General features: G+C 36.9%; 1 protein-coding gene and 1 non-coding gene across 2 annotated transcripts in view; one reads left to right on the top strand and one right to left on the bottom strand.

Moving 5' to 3' along the window:
- Window positions 1-19,900, top strand: part of LOC106673053 (NK1 transcription factor-related protein 2-like) — a 197,396-nt gene that overhangs the window by 164,411 nt on the left and 13,085 nt on the right. The window lies entirely within an intron of this gene.
- Trnas-uga lies at window positions 13,785-13,866 on the bottom strand. The gene has a single exon. It is a non-coding gene; the product is annotated as a tRNA-Ser (tRNA).

Here is a 19,900-nt window from a genome sequence, read left to right as displayed (position 1 = left end):
ATTGATGAAAAAAATTCTGCACGAACAATTCAGAAAAACAAAAACATTGAAATTTGGAATTTTTTTAAAATGTTAGATTGGTAACTGTTGATAACTACAAACCCCTGGAGCTTTGCAAATCCCCTCAAAAGTTCTCAGTAATTTGGTCAATAGACCACTAAATATAATGAAGTTATAAAAGATGTTAATCCAGGTCAGTTGTGATTAAAGTAAGGTGTCTCATTGTTTTACCGCGTTATTAACCTACTAAGTACCGTGACTCTTCAGGGCATTTCAAAATGTTCTCTTGTCCATATTCTTACTTAAAATGTTAGTTAAATTAAAAATTAATATAATTATATTAATTTAATGCAAGATAAATAAACAATTGTCTAGACGGCAGGTGAGGTGTCTTCTTCTAAATTGACATTGAGAACCTTGGAACTCATGTTACAAAATGAACTCAGCTCTCTGTTTAAGCGGAAAAGTAACAATAATAATACCAGATATATTGTTCAATGTCATGAAATGGATAATAAACGAGTCAGAATGGAATGGACGAAGAATGAAAAGGTTTACTTATTAAAAAGCCTCCCTTTTTCCCTCGGCCCTCCCTCGTCATATCCAGGAGGATAATTGGTTCGCAAGGGGTTGTCATTAGCCCCCCTGGCTCAGGATCCTCTAATTGCCTCCCGTTCCCGCAACCCTTTCCCCCCTGGCAAGCGGCTGACGTCTCAAGGGATAATTAAACCCCGTCATTGTTCCCCAATCAAAGGAGGGCTCGCCACGAATTCAAAACCGACTATTTTTGTTCTTTTATTTCTCCGTATTCTTTTTAATTGTGCCCCCGAGGTAAATGAAACTGGGCGTAATTACTCGAGAACGAGGTGAGGGGAGCGATAAAGTAAATTATTTGTAGCTGGGTATGTCTGAAATTCAGCAAGGGCATTTCATAAGATATTCGCCTTTTTTTACGCTCCCTCATCCCTTTTAAAGAGGTTCGCGTTTTAATTTAATCAAGAGGGATTCATTCACTTTCTTTTGTATATTATCTTAATTAGTTCGCACGGCAAAACGAGGCCACAGATAAAACGCCCTTGCATCCACCTATTTACATAAGCACTTGATGAAATATTTTATTATATGGGAACTATATGCGTATAGCTACAGATTATTTATACTTAATACATAGCCGGACTTAACCAACGGCGTTCCGCCACCTGACTAAAAATACAATAAATAATAACAATAAAGGAGTGGCAGCGTCGATTCAATACGAGGTTGACATGGGCACTTATTTTTTGGTCAAAGGAAGAGAGGAACACATTTACCCGATGCTACCCGACGCCTTGCCACGTTTTGGTAGGGTGTTCACATCTATGCGACGTCAAGCGCACGCCACGTACAGTCACACAGCATGTATCACAAATCAGTGTCACAATCGCAACGCCTCTTTTGTTCTTAATGCATTATTTTGAGCAAAACCTTGTAATAAATTGTAAGTTAAATTTTATGAGCACCACCATGTAATAAATTGTTAGTTAAATTTATTATATCAAGAAATGGTATTCCGGTGTTTTGATCAATTTTCTACCAAACCATTAAAATTATAAAAAATATAAACTAATGAATTTTCGATCTCGGTTAATTTGATTTATATTAAAATAAGTATGTTGTAATTAATATAAAGACAATAATACATGTAGTTTGAAATAAAAATATGAGTGTCCGGTTCTTTTGTCTTCCACTGTACTCGATGCTACCCGACGAAAATCTGGACAGTGGGGATCGCGTAGCGTAGCGAAGAGTAGGGTAGCGTTGCGTGGCATCGGGCAGACGTGCACGGGGGAATATAATCTTATGGGAAATTGGACTTTGTATTCGCATAGCGTTGCATCGACTAAGTGTGTTCCCAGCTTATGTCTGTCATGAAAGGTTATTCGATGTGACCCGTCTGATTGAGGCATAAAATTCCTTGGCCCATATAGAGAGCGTATAGGAATGCCACTCGATGACACACGGCAGCGAGTATTTGGGCACCCTGTTCCGATTTTAATAGAAAAAGGATTGGTTTATTGTACACAGTAATTAAAGTGTACCTAGCATGTAAGGGGAGTGAATGTATATTGGCGTCGATATGTACTGTAAGAGGTCTGATGGGGAATATTGAGTACCCATCAACACTCAATTAGGTTAATTATATAGTAGATGCTTTTTTTCCTCCCTACAGTAGCCCTGCAGGAAGGGATTTTATTTTATCAAATCTATATGTTCCATATAAATATTACATGTGTTTACTAGTATATTAATTATGCATTAAATAAAAGTTTAAACGTGAAATTGAAATGGTAGCATTACATTTTTTTCCATTGAAATCTGTGTTTATTAATTCAAGTCCAAGTCCAGTTTATCCACAAAACCAACAAACACTTCATATTCTCGCTCAGAAGCAATTCAGATGGAGGAACCGGCCAGCCTCTCCCTATACAAACGAAGTGCTGTATTAGCTGACTCCTTTCTCTTTCCCAAAGTGGACATTGAAAAACTATATGCAAAATGTTTTGCTCAGCTTGGCCATCACAAGGGCAGGAGGATGAAGGGACGTGTCCAAACCGTTTGCGGTAGGCCAGGCACTTGCCATGACCTGAAATCACTGGATGATTTTATAGTTGTCCGGAAAAACGAGCTTCCTCCTGAAGGCCAGGGAGGGGACAAACATCTTTGTATGGGCCGCCTCAGTCGTTTCACGCCATGTTTCTTCCCATCTTGAAAAAGCTTCCAGCGCGGTTCCGTCGGAATTATCTGGCAGCCTAATTTTTAGAAGAGAGTCATAGAGAACGCACCAAAAGCCCGGACCGCAGCAGGAGCCCTGGGGGCATCCTTTATTTATATTTATTGTATGGCTGACATTTGAAGTCGTTAAAGTTGCCTGTCTTTCGGAAAAGTAATTCTTGCTCAGTCCATATAGGTTTTTCGGGCAACGAAGTAATCTTTATCGATGCAGTATTTCTGGCCACCATGCGGCATTGAACGCGCCCTGCACATCTAAAGAGATTACGACGACTTCTTGATTGGCATTCAGTCGGCTTCAGTTTATTTAACTTAACATGGTAAACGGCATCAGTAGTAGAAGTTTGTGGCCTGAACCCAAATTGATTTTTGTTAAGTAAGCTATTAGAATAAAGGTAATCGTGATCCTATTTATTAACAGTTTCTCTAACACTTTTCCTGCTGTTGGTAGTTTACTAATAGGTCTGAACTGGTCCATGCTAGATTTGTCTTTTCCCGGTTTTTCGATTAATACGATGTCCGATTTCTTCCAAATTATAGGGAATATCCCACGCTGTAAGCACGAGGTGTATACAACAGTAAGAAGTTTCGGAAAGAAGTCAAAAACTCTTAACAAAATACCGCTTGTAAGACCGTCGATAACGGGTGATTTTGTTTCGTCAAAAGGAACAATCACGTTTCTGACTTCAATAGGAGAAACGTCTACGTCATGTTGTGTGTCCAGAGTCAGATCTATTTTTTGACGGATCAGTTGGTGTTTGTAGTTGTCTTCATCTTCATTATCACCCGGAAGATGATGTTGTAGAAGGGCTTGGAGCATTTTCTCTGTTGATGTGGTATAAGATCCACCCGCACCTTGTATCGTCCTCAAAGGTGTATTTCTCCTTTCTTTTCCTGTCAGTTTTCTGTACACAGTTGTCCATACATTTATTGGGTTTAATTGACTGCAGTATTTTTTCCAGGAATTCGATGTAGCATTTTTAATTTTTTCTTGATATTCGTATCGTAAATCGTAGTATTCGCTCTTTCTTTTCTGCCGTAGATCCTCGTCCCGATATGTACACTGGTGGACTCTTCTTTTCCTGTTCATTTCTTTCCTAAAGTTTGTAAGCTCTTCTGTCCACCAGCATGGGTTCTATTTTTTCCATTTATTTTGAAGACGGCATTGGTTTTTTACAGGCATAGCATTTTTTATAGCATTTTGAATTTGATTTATGAATGAGTTAAAATCGTCGGATTTATTTAACAAGCCGATTAGCGATTGTTCAATATTTGTCGTTTCTTTTAACTGAAAGAAGTTTTGCATAGATGCCAATAGCGACGAGTTAAATTTTTCCCAGTCCGCTTTGTTAGTGACGAAACGCCTTCCGCATTTTACGGCCTCATATTTATCGGAATAGTTGACTTCCAGTCTAAAATAAAGGAATCTATGAAACGACATGCTCTCATCATCACAGTTAACCCAATTTTTGATTAACCGGACCATCGCCTGGTTTGTAAGTGTTAAATCTATTCTACTTGACCCATTGCGAGACTCAAAAGTAGGCAAATTGTCCATTTCATTCGTAATATACAAGTTGTTGGATGCAATATAGCTTTCTAAAACTTTTCCCCGATGATTTGATTTCACATCTCAGCAAAGTTCAGATCTCGAATTGCTATCCGTTGAGATTAATAATTTGTTCTTGTTGTTGTTCCAGTGTATCACTTTGTCTAACTTCTGAAGATCGATCTCTATATCCCTATAACAGTCCATATACGCAGAGATAACGATTATTTTTTCACTTTTGTACGTGATTTCCGCCACGACCGTATCTTCGTTCGAAAACTGAGAAAGAATTATAACGTTCAGATTGGGGTTTATGACTATTATAGCCGCTCTTTTTCTTCCTCCGTTGGCCTCCAGAATTGTAAATTTCTCAAATCCGTGTACTTGATTATTTATATTGTATGGCTCTTGTACAAAGCATATATCAATTTTTTTGCGTTGTATGAAGTCAATAAGATAATGTACGGCTTTTTTTGATCTATCCATGTTAATTTGAACACAATGAAAGCTATCCGTATGAAGTGAATCCTTATTACTGGTCATAGTCAATATTTTCTTTAAGCTGGTTAATTTTTCGTAAAGCCGTCGGACAATTCTTATCAAAACAGGTGTGATTTGTATTCACTTTGGTTCTGGAATAGTTATTGGATTGTTTACAATTCGCGCATTGTTTTGTTACAGCCTTACACTCAGTTAGGTTATGTTTATCCGAGCAGACAGGACAAACAGTGTGTTCATTTCTGCAGTGATTTTTAGTGTGACCAAAGAGTGAACATTTAAAACAGCGTGTCAAGTTTATGTAGTCCTTACACTCACAAATGGAAAACATGAGCCGGATTCTACGCATTCCCAGCAAAACCGATCTAACAGCGGGAGTTACCTTTACAACGGCGTATTTTAGGTGCTGTTTTTCGTTTATTTTGCCATAAATATTTTAAGGATATGTCATTCTGGAATTTTTGTAATTCTGGATTCTGTTTGGTGAGTATGTCGGTAAAGTTGGAGTTAGTTATTTCTTCTGGGACGTTTAAAAATATGACTCGCGGAAGAAATTTTTTTGCAGGCCTCGCTTTTAACGTCGAGTGCGAGTTCGATGGAAGAACACCGGTACAACGGGGGCTCAAGTTCACATTTGTGTTGCGAGCCCTCCCCCAAAATATGGAGCCGGGGATAAAGTACAATAAGCTGTACAGCTCAGCTGCAGTACTCAGGAGGGAACTCCTCCAGTCCCTGGTATCCATTGAAAAAAAAAAAAAAAAAAAAAAAAAAAAAAAAAAAACGTCGAGTGCGGATTGTTGATGTTAATCTCATTGCATATTTTTTCTAAGTCGCTTTTATTAGCGGTTTCGACGACAACAGTACCATTCTTGGTTTTGTTTACCCGTTGAATGCCAACCTGTAGTTTGCAGGGATCGATCTCCTTTTTCAACCGCGCTTTTACCTGTTCGCTTGATTCATTTTGACTCTTGGAATTAATAAATGCTTTAAACGTATGAGCAGGTGTACTTGCTTGGCTATTTGCGGCTGATGCATAACTGGAAGCTGGAGGCTTAGTTTGGCTTGTAAAGTTTGTATTATTTAGTTCCGCGTTCTCATTTACGAAAAAGTTATACATTTCCGTTAAACTCGAAATCGCGTCACTACTTTTTACGTAAACTCGCATTTAGGTTTTGCTTCGTATTAACATTTTCGTCTAACTTCGAGAGCATTTTCGAAGAGCTGCCGACGTGCGGTCGCCATCATGGTGTGATATGTAGTATGATGATGAAATGATATATAGTAGGTGCAAAGTGTACTAGACGAACATCGAATACTCCATGACCGCAACTGTGTGAATGGTATGTAAATAGAAAAGAATATTTAAGAATGAAAGAGTGTGAATGAGTTTGGATCTTGGAACTGCATGCGTTGGCTGCTGAATTGACCTAGCTGTTGCCAGTACCCTGCGCCTAACCGAGTTCTGACACCGGATTGCTAACACCTGAGGAGGGAGATTCTAGTGGCCTGCCAGTAATTTATTGTAAATTACAAAAGCTGGAATTGCCGGTGGTTTGCAGGAAGTAATAGGCCGTTTGTGGAGTGCCGTATTATAAACAAACAGTGGGAGAGTTTTACGATTAAGACTGAAAACTATGTACTTAGTTTTTTGATTGTTCACCTTGATTGTCCATTTTCGAAGCCAGGGTACAAGCATGAGGGTTGGAGGTTGCGGATAGAAGTAACATAATCGATGTTTGGAGGGAAGATTACTAGGTCACCGGCTTATGTGAAAGAAGGAGTATAGTAAGGGAGCAAGTGTGCTTCCCTGGGAGACGCCGGCTAAAATGGGAAAAATAGAAGAGGAAAGGTTCCTTGGGTTACCTAGAAGTATCATGTGTTAGGAAGGATATAAGGATAAAGTAGTATGTAAATGGAAGAATGTTCTTTAGATTCCCAACAAGTCCTCATGCCATCTGCGATCAAAGGTTAATGTCAAGGAAACACCAGGGCAGTATTGTTTAAGTTCGAGGGGCGATGGTGTCGACAACACGGTGGGCTTGCTAAATAGTCTCAGAATCTGAATTGGTGATTGGGGATAATATTCAGGGGTTGGATGATGGTGTGTAGGTGAAGAAGAAGAATCTTTTCAAGTACTTTGCTAAGGATAGGCAGAAGGCTGATAAGACGAATGAAGAAGCGAGGTGAGTAAGTTTTTTTAAGTATAAGTGTCATACGTACGGAGGAGACCTTCCAAATGAGAGGAAATTAGTGGTAGCATTGTAGAAGATTGTAATAAGTACTACTGCTCTTTTCGCAAGTTGATGAAGTATATTCACGAGATCATTAAAAAATATTCGAAAATATAGATATTTCTAATGTAAGTTTAAGTAAATTTTAACATTACAAAATTAAATATTGTATCATTAATATTAATTAGATAGTTTTAAAACATATTTCAAAGTGTTTCAATTTATTTTTAATTGTCTGTTAGCTGCTTTATTTATTGTCAATGTTGTAAATGTATGTATAGTTACAACCTTTGTATTTTTATTGTTTACGTAAAATTAAATAAAAAACGTAAAATAAATAAGTTATCCGAAAATTATGGGCCCCACTCACTGGCGAAAGTATTTTACAAATATTACTACAGTTAAGTAATTTTTGTTTTTTTACGAGGGTTCGCAACAGCACAGGTCATATAAACCCTCAGGGTGCCGGTGTTTTTGAAACAAACACAAAAAAACATTTGTATTTATGTCGGGTCCGAATGCAGGGCCGCTGGATTCGATCCCGGGACCTTTACCTTACAGTGATGAGCGCCGTGTCAACGCCTCAACCATTAGGGCCACCGACGCCCCCTGCTGGTTAGGTAATACAGTCTTTAAAGTAACTTTCGTGTACCTAAGTCGTTCCAACATTTGGGCTGACGTAGTAATAATTATTGTTAAGTGAAGTAAAGTAATAATTTCAAATCTAAGGGTTAATATCAAATTACTCGTTGGGTGTGCGGACGAGAGGTTAGAACCACTCAATACATTTTCCCAATTGATCTCAAGTACAATTTCGAGGATTCTACGGGGATTCGAACCCAAAACTGCTAGCGTGGCGAATACGAGCCACCGCTGCCCAATTAGTATTATTACAATTAGAGAGTCAACTTCAAAATCAAATCGGAAATATTTCTCGTGAGTTTGGCTTCTTCCATCATTTACCGAATTCGTCAAACCGTTGAGCGTGACTTTAAAAATAAAAAATATAGTTGTGTTTGGAGGAGGCTACGGCATGATGGAAAACCGTCAGAGTAGAATTTTGATAAGTGACAGAAGTGTAATTTAAAACCGCGTACAGTTATAGCACAATTTATACAACGTTAAGGTTTCTGTCATTTATGAGGGCTCCTACTGTTGTATATTGTTTTGACGTAGTTTTCCGTCGGCACCCTGACGTTTGACACATTCTCAAGGCTTGTACTTCGTCAGGCGGAGGGATTGTTTTAGGCTCTTGTTATTTTTCTTCTTCCGTAAAGAGAACGTAGAAACTATTCAACTGTACAAACACCGAGGGTGATCGGGACCAATTTGAACCTGGGGGGACAAAATGCCTAATTATATCACGCTGAACCAGTGTCATATGATTTTTAAAAAAATCAAAATAGTTAATTGGTGTTTTCTTGTTAAATTCTGTAACGGCGCTGTAGGGAGAAAACCCATAAAACAAGATCTACATACGCTTAATTCTCTCATCATCATCATCAGATCATTTATTTTTAATTTTTTTAAACGTGATCTTGTAACAAATTTGAAATTACAAATTACAAGATTTTGATTTGAAAATACAAAAAATGCTGTTACGGCCAATGTAACAAAAAAAATTTTTAAAAAATGAAACGTTAATAAAATAAATTTAAGAAAAATCTAAATTAAAATAAAATACCACCTTCCTTCAGATGCCGGCTGCACGAAGTGTAGAGAGCTCGGGCCCGATTCCTCTGACTTCGTCGCAGAATATACGATGAATTCAGGTGGAAGAGATCGATGCAGCAGCACAGAGGGTTTTTCGGAGATTCGCGTTATTTTGAATCTTTTTTAATTAATAAAGGAGAGAAATATACGAGATTAAAGATAGGCGTAAGGACACTTTCTTTCGTAGGAGTAGAACAGGACTGGGTTTGCAAGGAGCGTGGGTGTAGGATTAGGGATTACAATAATCCAAAACAAAGTATATTTAAAAATGAGATGGCTGGCGCCAACAAATGCATTTATGTTTTATTATTAGGTAATTATGTATATCTCTTCAATCTTAGAAAAAATATACATTCGCACCCACAAGAAAAGTGACACAAGTCGAAGTATAAAAACCGGATTATTTAGTGGTTTAGTGTGATTTTGTCTACTTCATGAATGTTTTCGGGTATACGGCCCATCATCATAATCTAAACATGGAAAACCTCATGGCACAATTATTTTCCATGTTTAGGTTCTTATGATGGGCCGTATACCCGAAACGTTCATGTAATAGACAAAATTGAATAAAATATTTGAACCCCGGAGAACTTGGGATTTTTCAACCTTTCGATAAGAATTGCTACGAACCGTGGATTTTAAGAAAACGATGATATCAACTATGTGCTTATAACATTTTACAGCATTATGTAGATTGCAATAAAAATATAGTAAAAGCTGTCAAAGTCAACTAAAAATCTTTTTCAAGTAAACTAGGTCATATTTTTTTTCTTAAAACTGATGTGAGATTTCGTTTTAGCACCTCTAGAGACCCCTAAATATAAATTTTTGTTTGAATATAAATTTATCGATTTTTTACCCCTAAAATTGTTGAGTTAAATTAAAGTTGAAATTTTCTGTTTTTAATATTCTACTTGCTCAAATCAACTGTATGTCATGTTTGGCCTCATTTTTTTATGTAAATTGCAATACAAATATTATAAAACCGAACAAAGTATAACAATACCCAATAAATTTCCACAAACCAAATATTTTTCTAGTAAACTGGGACATAAATTGTTTTTTTAGTGAATTAATATGAAATTTCGATTTAGCACCTCTAGAGTCCCCTAATATACATTTTTGTTTGAATTTTAATTTATCGAATTTTCCCTAAACTTTTTCCGATTTTTAAAACAGTTGTTATCGGAATATCTGATTGAAACGGCAAAACTTGAAAAACGGCTAAAAGGATTTTAACGTCTAACATACCATTTTAAAGAAGAGGAACGTATCTTTTTACCGATTTATGAATCATAAAAATATATAAACAATTTCAAAGAAAAAACCCAAAATAGGAATATTATTTGCCAAAAACTAACCTAGTTAAAAAAAAAAATTATAGTAAATAATTGTAAAATGCACGATTTACGAGAGAGTCGGTATATACGGGTTTTTGAGAGCGGGAATCACGCCAGGGAGGTCAAATGTAAGTTTTGACCATTTTCTGACCTACTTTGCTTACAGAATTGCAGGCCATTAAGATATGCAAAAAAATCAGTATTTTGTTGATTTATCTTAAAAAACTCATACCAAATGATAATATTCTGCGTCGTAGAACATTTTTGTTTTTATGTTAACCAACAATGAAATTATTACACCAAAAATAATATTTTTTAATTTATAAATAACGATTTATGCTCATTTACTTAAATATAAATAAATAAATGTAATATAAACAAATTCATTCAACCAGATATTTGGTCCCTCCTGTTTCAAAATTAATGAATTTGAATTTTGTTGTGAAAGTAGTGGATAGTTTTGTGCGGAATCACAAAAATACGATTGGTGCAAATCCGTGACCTACAATCCTGGTCATCCCCTTGTGAGTCCCAACATGCCAGGTTATTGTACCAATCTCAGTGCGATGTAATAACGTCGTCAACATCTTGATATTTGAAAAATTGCAAAAATCTGTCAATATTTTAGAAAGAACGCGTTATTTGTGACATGAAAAAACTGTTTTTCATTAAGAAAATATACTTGACTGAATATACAATTGTATTATGCGCGATTTTATGTACCCAGTTTTTTTAAAAGAGATTTGTGTGTCTCACGCGATTTATATTAATCCACTGTTGTGAGTGGTCGTAAAGGTGTATATAACAGCATTTTTACCCATGCAGCATTACATTTAATAAGTAGACTTATTATGTTAATGATTTATGTATGTATATATATATACACATATATATACGAACAGTTTAGCAAAGAAAAATGGTAAAGAGATCCATAAAAACATAAACAGTTTTTTTCNTATATATATAGTGGAATATGCCTTGAAAGTGGTGGTAAGGTTAAATTGCTCGCATATGCTGATGACCTGGTACTACTAGCTTCCAACCCATATATACTGCAAGGAATGATCAACTCACTAGATAACTACTGCAAAAACTGGAAGTTAAAAATCAACCTTGAAAAATCGAAAGTGATGGTCTTTAGGAATGGAGACAGACCAGCGTCAAACGAGAAGTGGCATCTGGGTAAAGAATGCATTGAGATGGTTAATGAGTACAAATCCTAAGTTAGGGATCAGCCTTACACCGATTTTGTCCTTAACCAAACACTTTACAGAAAAGTCGGCAAAAGTTAAAATGTGCTTAAATAAAATATGGCGCCAGCTTATGGATAACAACGATATAAGTTTCCCAGTAAAGGCGAAGTTGTTTAATACAGCTTGTAGATCTGCGATTTGCTATGGAGCCCATGTATGGGTATGGGAAGAGTACGAGGAAATAGAGAGAGTGCAAAGGTTCTTTATCAAAAAACTGCTCAGACTCCCTCAATATACCCCCACCTTTTGTGTCCAAGCGGAAACAATCGCTCCCCATGTTTCTGTATACAATTAAATTGCATTTTGATTATATAATTAAAATTCTAAATCTCACAGATATTAGGTTACCAAAAATCTTAGTTACTCAGGTAATTAAAAAAACAAATATCCTGGTTCAGGCAAATACAAACCCTGTTGAAAAAGTTATAGATGTAACACTAAATCATTGTAATGCAACTAATACTGAACTATGAAAAAACTGTCTTAAAGAAATAAGAAATTCTACACTAATTAATTACAACAAAGAATGTGAAGATAATATTAAAAATTCACTAATCTCCCCATTGTACCGTGAATTCAATTTTGATTTAGAAAATGGCATTTAAATGGCAGCCTAACACTCTACTCTACGAGGTGGATCATTAAAATAATAGGCGATGTGCTAAACTTAAATTATAAATACTTTAAAAAAGATAATATAGTATGTACACTATGTAATAGACAAGAAGAAGAGGACCTATTCCACTTTCTGGCTGTCTGTCCCGCTTACAGTAACTACAGGTTGAAATATTTCAGCGAAGAAACCGTTTCAGGTGAAAAAATGTTAGACTAGCAGAAATTGGACATTATTAGTTAAATACTGTAAAGCGGCCAACACCGCTCGTAACAAACAGTTACAAACTTAAAGCTAATATTTTTATTTTACTTTGATAGCACAGCATTATCAATGTTAGGGTTTATTATTCTTATGTTAATCATAACTAATTAGTACTATCATTATTATGTATTAAATATTATCATGTACTATTAATCATGTTCTTTAAAAATTATCAGAGTAGACTTCTGGCATGATCTGATGGTCTGAGACCCTGATATTTGTCTTTATGAAGTGATCATTTATTCATTAAAAGTCCCTATTATGTTATGGTGATAATTTATTTTCATTTTAGACAGTTTGTATAATTATGATGTTTNTATATATACGCACGCACGCACGCACGCACGCACGCACACACACACACACGCACACACACACACACACACACACACACACACACACACACGATAGTACCAAGCTGTATGTGGACTTATCTGAGCACCGATTAGGAAAGGAATCTTTGCTCAAAAATGGTTAACATAAAATATGCCAATCATAAAATTGAAAAAAAGAATTCGTTGTCTAGATAATTTATAATGTACACTCGTTTTCATAGTTGGAACGGTTCAAATTTAATTCAATTCAAACTTCACGCCCTCAGCTTCAGCAACAAGCGGCAAGTTGTGCCATGCTTAACCTTCTTAAATGACAATGTTTTGCAACTAATAGACACTCGTCCAAATTTATTTACCTATTTGAAAAACAACAGAGTTTAGCTTTGATTCAAACGTAATCTCGTAAGCTTGAAATAATCGAGAAGCTTAAAACTCGCCAAAGGAAAAAATATCGAATGAATTTTTATTTTAATCTCCTGTCCTTTTGGAAGGTGAAGTACTATAAATTTTAGCAATTTTGATATCAAAAGACATTGATTACCATTATTTAATAACTATTAATGATCACTATTAATTTAAAACTAATAACGAAATAATAACCAAACAACCAGTGTTATGAATAGTTGTCCTTGATGTACTTTAATTTTTACAAAAGACATGGCTTTTTATTTTTAAGCATGTTCTATTGTAAAACCAAGTATGGTTGCAAAGGTAATTTTTCACATAGATTGTAGTGCAATTAGAATTTTATTAAATTGGCCCGTTATGCCGACGTGCTGACCAACTTTTTTTGTTTTTCCAAATGAAATGTCTTATTTTTTGTGTAATTTTGAATGTCTTTAACGTTCTAAAAAAATAATACCAGAATCTAAAAAATTCATGGATTTATATTGGAGGTATTGAAGTTTTAGTTCAGAACTCTTATCAATTTAAATTTAACTGGCTAAAAAAAGGAGAAAATTTCATTCGTGTTGATTTAATCATTTACACAAAAGAATCTTAAAAAGGAAATAAAGTAAATATGTAACAGACAAAAAGATAATTCATTTGTCTGAAGATCGTTTGGAAAAAGAGGTAGAAAGTATTTATTTCTTCGCATTTATCAATATCACGGTTCTTGATACATAAAATTGAAATAATTTCAACTCATTGATCAAAAAAATGAGAAAGGCGGTAAATTTAAAACATACGAAAAGTTTTGTAACGAAAAAAATAAATTCGCTGCGGACAGGATTCGAACCTGTGCGGGTAGAACCCATTGGATTTCAAGTCCAACTCCTTAACCGCTCGGACACCGCAGCTGCTACGAGAACGTGCCTTGTTCGCGCTCTTACCCATCTCGGCCCGTGTTTATTTAATGTTTATTTGTTTATCTATATAAACATATGGATAAAGGTCCTTTTTTCAAAGAATATATGAATCATGAGGTTGTAAATAATTTAAGTAGCAGAAATACAAGAAATACGGCAACAGCAAACAAAATTATTCTTACAAAACATAAACAACAACTACTATTGGGTTGTCCGGAATGCAGGCTTATGGTTATAAAATAAATAAATGATTTTAAACATTTTTTTATTAATTAAAATACGCTCTATCATTCTCAACACTTTTCTTCCAATGTGATGACAATTTCTCTATACCCTCTGAAGAGAATTTAGAGCCTTTATTATTAACAAATTCTGTGAACGAATTCTAACAAATTTTGATCAACAATGTTGTTCATATTGTAAAACGTTGACCAAATCTCTGCATGGCAGTCGGTATGCGAGAGGTCTGGAGAACAGGGAGAGTGAGGCAGAACGTCATAAGCAGTTTTCGTGTTGCCACTTGTGAGCGTTGTCGTGTATTTGGCCTTTTCCAATTGACCAAAGATGGCTTCGATAATGCCAATGTCTGGTACATAAGCTTCAGTTGGAGAGCAATACATTTCTACATTGACTGTTTCGCTAGAATTCAAGAAGCAATAGTAACTCAAAGCAAATGAAGCCCGGCTCATCAGCCAACAGTCACCATCACCTTTTTTAATGAGTTTTGGTTGTAACCTGAAAAGGTAAGCCTTAGGTTCACGAAAAGGTCCTGTTCTCATTCCTTTTCCCCGAATCGTAGTTAGTAAACTACAGTCCCCTCCCAACCTTTGGATGCAATGGGGGGGGGGTTCCAGGCACAAAATAATGGTGTAGCTTTGAGAGCCTGGCACACTCTCTAGAGCGAAGGTGTATTCGTTTACCCTGCGCGCATGATTTCCGTAAGCTCACTCCGCGTGCATATGGCAGATCGGACGAAGGAAGCATATAGCATGAGAGGATGAGAAGACTATGCGTACAGCGCCCCTCGAATGCATAAAGGGAATTGACTTTTGAGTCAGCCGGATCACTGGCACAGAGGGGTTAGGGTTCTAGATCCTGTCTGCAAAGACGGTGGAGGATGCAAAACCCACTGAACGCAAGAGGGTTACAAGTTCCAAGCCCAGTAGCGCGCTACTTGGGAATGGAATCGTAGTGAGACCCCTGGCGGATACTTATAGAAGAGCCGGTTGTTCGGTGGTGCCTTCATCGGCTTCCTTTACCGAAGGCAGCGTTCCTCTAGGTGGTGGTTAGAAATTTCACAATAAACAAAACGGCGGCCGGAGCGGATCGGGTAGTTCCGCCGCTAGTGGGGCCTCTTCACTCAAGAAGACAGAGTTGTCTTCTCTTTCTAGATAGTATAGCACGCTTAATCAGCTACCAAGTGAGAGGTTTTCCCAATAGCTATGCGGTACACGGTCTCATGCATGGACCTACCTCTTCGGACGGGGCAAGCGGGAAAAGTCTGTGTGATGATGATCTACACCTAACCTCACAGGATGAACACTGATCACTTGAGAGTGGATGCTCCAATCTTGACAATCTAAACTTGTGATAAGGTCATGTGCCAGGTGTGCACGTCTCACTGCCCTTCTGATGGCATTGCGTTCCCCCATGGGAAATATATGTCCAGAACATCTGCATAACTTAGAGAATCCATTTTTCATCACAAATAACGATTCTATGTACACACATGTGTTGAGTTGAGCCTATCACTTGACACGACAAGGTGGCTATTCCAGCTTTGGTAGTTTACAATAAATTACCGACAAGCCTCGAGAATCACCCACCTCGGTTGTTGGCAGTCCTGGGTCAGATCTCGATCTTATCCGTCCAATCAACAGATAGGTCAATTCAGTATCCAACTCAAACTGTTCCTAAATCCATTCGCACCATTCTTAAATACATTCTTCCTATTTACATACAATTCACTCGGTTAGAATGGCGGACGATATTCTTCCATCACCCTTTACACCTATTAAATATAACCAATCTAATTAAGGATCGATGAGAGTACTCAGTAGTCCGGCGGCGGCCCTCTCCCACTTCACATTAAATCTAATAAATACATTCACGCTCAATACATGCTATGAACACAAAACTATCCGGTTTCTCCAAGAATCGGAACAGGGACCAATTTACTTGTTCCCATGCTCAAGCATATTCTCATATCGGGTGGCATATAGAAACAAGGAATTGTACCCCTCAATCAGGTGGAACACATCTAACAACTACATGGCGGACACATACTCGGGTTTTGTCCCAAAATTAATTGACTGTGTGAGAATAATTACATAAAATGGTACTGGAAGATCGATTAAATTACTGTAGATTTATTACATGAAATTTTTAACAGATCTGTTGTATTACAGTCACGTTGACCAAAAAATAAAGCATTGCTTATTTGATACTTTAACACAACTTGAAAACAGTGTTTGATTAAATTTTTTTCACTTAATCGTTTACTGCTTCAAAGTTGCATATATTCCCACTGAATAGAGTATCATTTCTGTTTTATTTATCGCCGTTCGGGATGTTTCCGTCGGAGTTGAAGTCTTAGAGAGAGTTATAACTTTGCGGATTCATGTTCCGGAAGAGGGCGTGATGCCGAAGGATGGTCCTTGACGAAAACCACATGTCCCTCACGTGATAAAACACGATCCCCCATGGAGTGAATCTCTCTGAATCACGTCTGAAAAAAAGGGTCCTTCCTGGGCTAAGGGCCGATTATTAGTTTTAAACTAGAAACAGGCCGTAAAGGTTTGATGCGCCTCTATTAACGCCCATTCTTAGGGACGAGGGGACTCGGACTTGAACTTTTATAATGGACATCTTGTAACACTAAACGGATCATTACATATCGTTTAAAGTTTACCTAATTTTTGTTGTTAAACGATTTGTCGGGTGTGATCATGAAATAATCCCCCAATCTACATTCTACAAACTTACTCGAACTTGTGTTTGTTACTACCTATAATCAATTTGTGTGTAGGAAAGTTTCAACTAAATACATCAGTCAAACAAAAGAGGTTGAAATATATCGTAGAATGAAAGTCAGGTCGTGTTTCCAATTGTGGGTATAGGGATCTCATTCTCTAGATGTTTTATTTAGTTAAAATTGACATTCTAACATTGACAAGGTTATCACAACGACAACGACTTAATGAACAAGCACACAGAATAAATGATATCAATCAGAGGCAACGGCAGACTTACAGAGATACACTAACCGTTCGTCAATGGAAGAAGGAAAGTTCAGTCAGGACACCTGTGGGCCCTGAACCCTTCTGGAGCACACCAAATCCCACAAACATAGATCCAACAGGCAATTGGTAATGAATAAGTTCTCGGTTTAATGAGATGGTATTTCAGGAGCTTGCGGTCCTTCGCGGAGATTTTCTACGACCATCAGAAATTGAAATTTGGAATCTGGTGTTTATGCAGTTTAACCGGTGGATACATATCGCCGTGATGTTACAGCATATCAACGTGATTGACCTTTTCAAGACGCTTATTGACGCGTCGGCGAAAAATTTCATTAAAGGACCATCAGAAACAAACGATAGAACGACTAAACCTAAGACAAGTTTGGATTGCTGACTGGACACTGACGCTGAGATTCCTAGGCCTTGGAGAGGAAAAACATACAGGGGCCCTTACAAAAGCCAGAAGCTAAAAAAACCATAAGCTTAACGAAGAGCTCTAGATCGTAATAGAAATGGCACTATAGACCAACACAGGAGGCCTACTCTTTTTAAACTTAAAAAAGGTTATGCATACAAAAATGAAGTAAAGAAACATCTAGGCTTATGAATATCTCATTAGTTTTACAAAGAAGCAGATTGTGGCATAAGGAAAGAATCCCCCGGGATGAAAAGGCTGCAATTGCGGTAAATAAGTAGTGTAAAATGTTCTCACGAAAGAATTTTAAAATATTTGTTAACCAGTTTTAATTATTTTATTAAAAATAGTAGTGGTGGTGTTTGTCGACTCCATTTTTGTACATGATGGTTCAACTCACAGATTTATCGTTTACACGTCCGGATTTTGAACACGCTCATCGTCAGTTTCAACGAGTTACATTCATCTCTATCATCGTGAGTTGTAATTGCCCCTTTTCACTATTGGGCATGGCAGGCTAAATGCGTTGGTCACCAATATGGGCACAATGGCTTGGCTGTACACACTGGGCCAATAGATGGTCCAACCCTTGGCCCAAGGTGGCCTCAATAGCCCTTAGTTGCTTACTTTTCCTCCTCCGTGATGGATATCGAGGACGAGGAAATCGCTGCCGGAGCTTTGAGTTCGGCTAGGATGTACAATTGTTGTTTACATTTTATCGGCAGAAACCTGGTTGGAAACAATGGCCGACCAATGTTGGCACAGTGTTTGGACACATCATTTGTCTCCTGCGAATTTTGGTCGCGTACGTTGGCATCCTTTGGTGAGTTTAGTGAGACTGCTCCCAAAGCCAATGTTCCCAGACACCATTTCCGATCTTGGCCAGTATATGCCACTACTGGCCATCCCCTCTTTGGGCCACTGTTTGGTCCATAAGTTGGGCTTGCAAATCCATGTTCCAATGAGAAGCTGGTTTTAATGTCGCTGAAGATGCTAAAGAACATTTTAAAAATATGTTAAAGAACACATGACTAAATGGAACAAATTTCCTGAACTTAAGGACCATCAAAATGAAATAAAATCACAATTTCAATTTAAATACAGCAGTGTTAAACATTTTCAGTAAAGCGAGGGAGGTTGGAGAAGGAATTGGTTTGAGAAATTTGAAATTTAAAAAAAGGAAAATTAAACATTGACATAAATGCGTAATTAATTTCACAAATGACTTACTCCAATTTTAAGCATGTGCTTAAGACATATAAATTAATCATTAATTTAAAATTATTTTATTACAGTATTTATTAGTTTTATAGTTGTGTTACAATTCTCATTTTTCGCACGTCCAAAATTGAGCGGATGTATGTTATTTAGTATTAATTTTTAATGAGTGGTGATTAGTGACCGTTAATCGATAATTAGTCAGAAATCGTGAGATGTGGTCTGGCGTGATGTAGGTTTCAGAAAGGTTAAAGAAAATGTTTTTCTGAAACTTACATCACACCAGACCGCATCTCATGATTTCTGACTAATTATTAATTTTTAAAGTGGTTTTGTAAAATCTATGTACATCTATTATTTTTACTGTTGTGAATTTATTATTTTTGTAATCAATATAGATCGTGATGATGATCTTAAAATAGGTCAAAAGCTAGACATAAAATAATCAAGTTGTTTTTACACTTCATTTGACCATTCCAGGATCCCAGGTTTTGCGAGGCGGGACGGGAGGGTTTAATTAGGTCTGAGTTGCTTTCCTTCTTCGGCAAACATTTAATTAGCTTGTAATAATATTACGGTTTAATGATTATTCCGCACGATTTACGTTCATTGGGGATATCGAGCGCAATAATTTAATTAATATGGAACCAGGCAAGGCATCAGAATTGGGGCTTTTGACAGACGAAAATTTTTCGTATATTTTGCTTCCGTGGTTTTTTTTTTGCGGAAATGGCTACGAACAGAGAACTTCGGGCCGAATATTTTTCTTAGTGCTTTTCTTTCCCATACCCCAAGAATATTTTCACTTTCTTTACTGAACACCCTTCTGTCGCTTATGTGTGTACATAACAATTGGCCTATAATCCCTTTGTAATCTATAAGCGAGGAACACACTTACCCGATACATCGCTACCCGACGCCTTGCCACGTTTTGGTAGGGTGTGCACATCTATGCGACGTCAGTCGCAGACGTACAGTCACATAGCATGTATCACAAAACAGTATCACAATCGCAACGCCTCTGTTGTTCTTAATGCATTATTTTGAGCAAAACCTTGTAATAAATTGTTAGTTAAATTTTATGAGTACCATGTAATAAATTGTTTGTTAAACTTAATTGTTTTAAATAAAGTTGTTCCGGTGTTTTGAT

Source organism: Cimex lectularius, unplaced genomic scaffold (genome assembly GCF_000648675.2).
Source record: "Cimex lectularius strain Harlan isolate CLEC.00 unplaced genomic scaffold, Clec_2.1 scaffold99, whole genome shotgun sequence".
NCBI lineage: Eukaryota > Metazoa > Arthropoda > Insecta > Hemiptera > Cimicidae > Cimex > Cimex lectularius.
The sequence above is the reverse complement of the archived record's forward strand: the minus strand, read 5'-3'. Positions and strand labels throughout refer to the sequence as shown.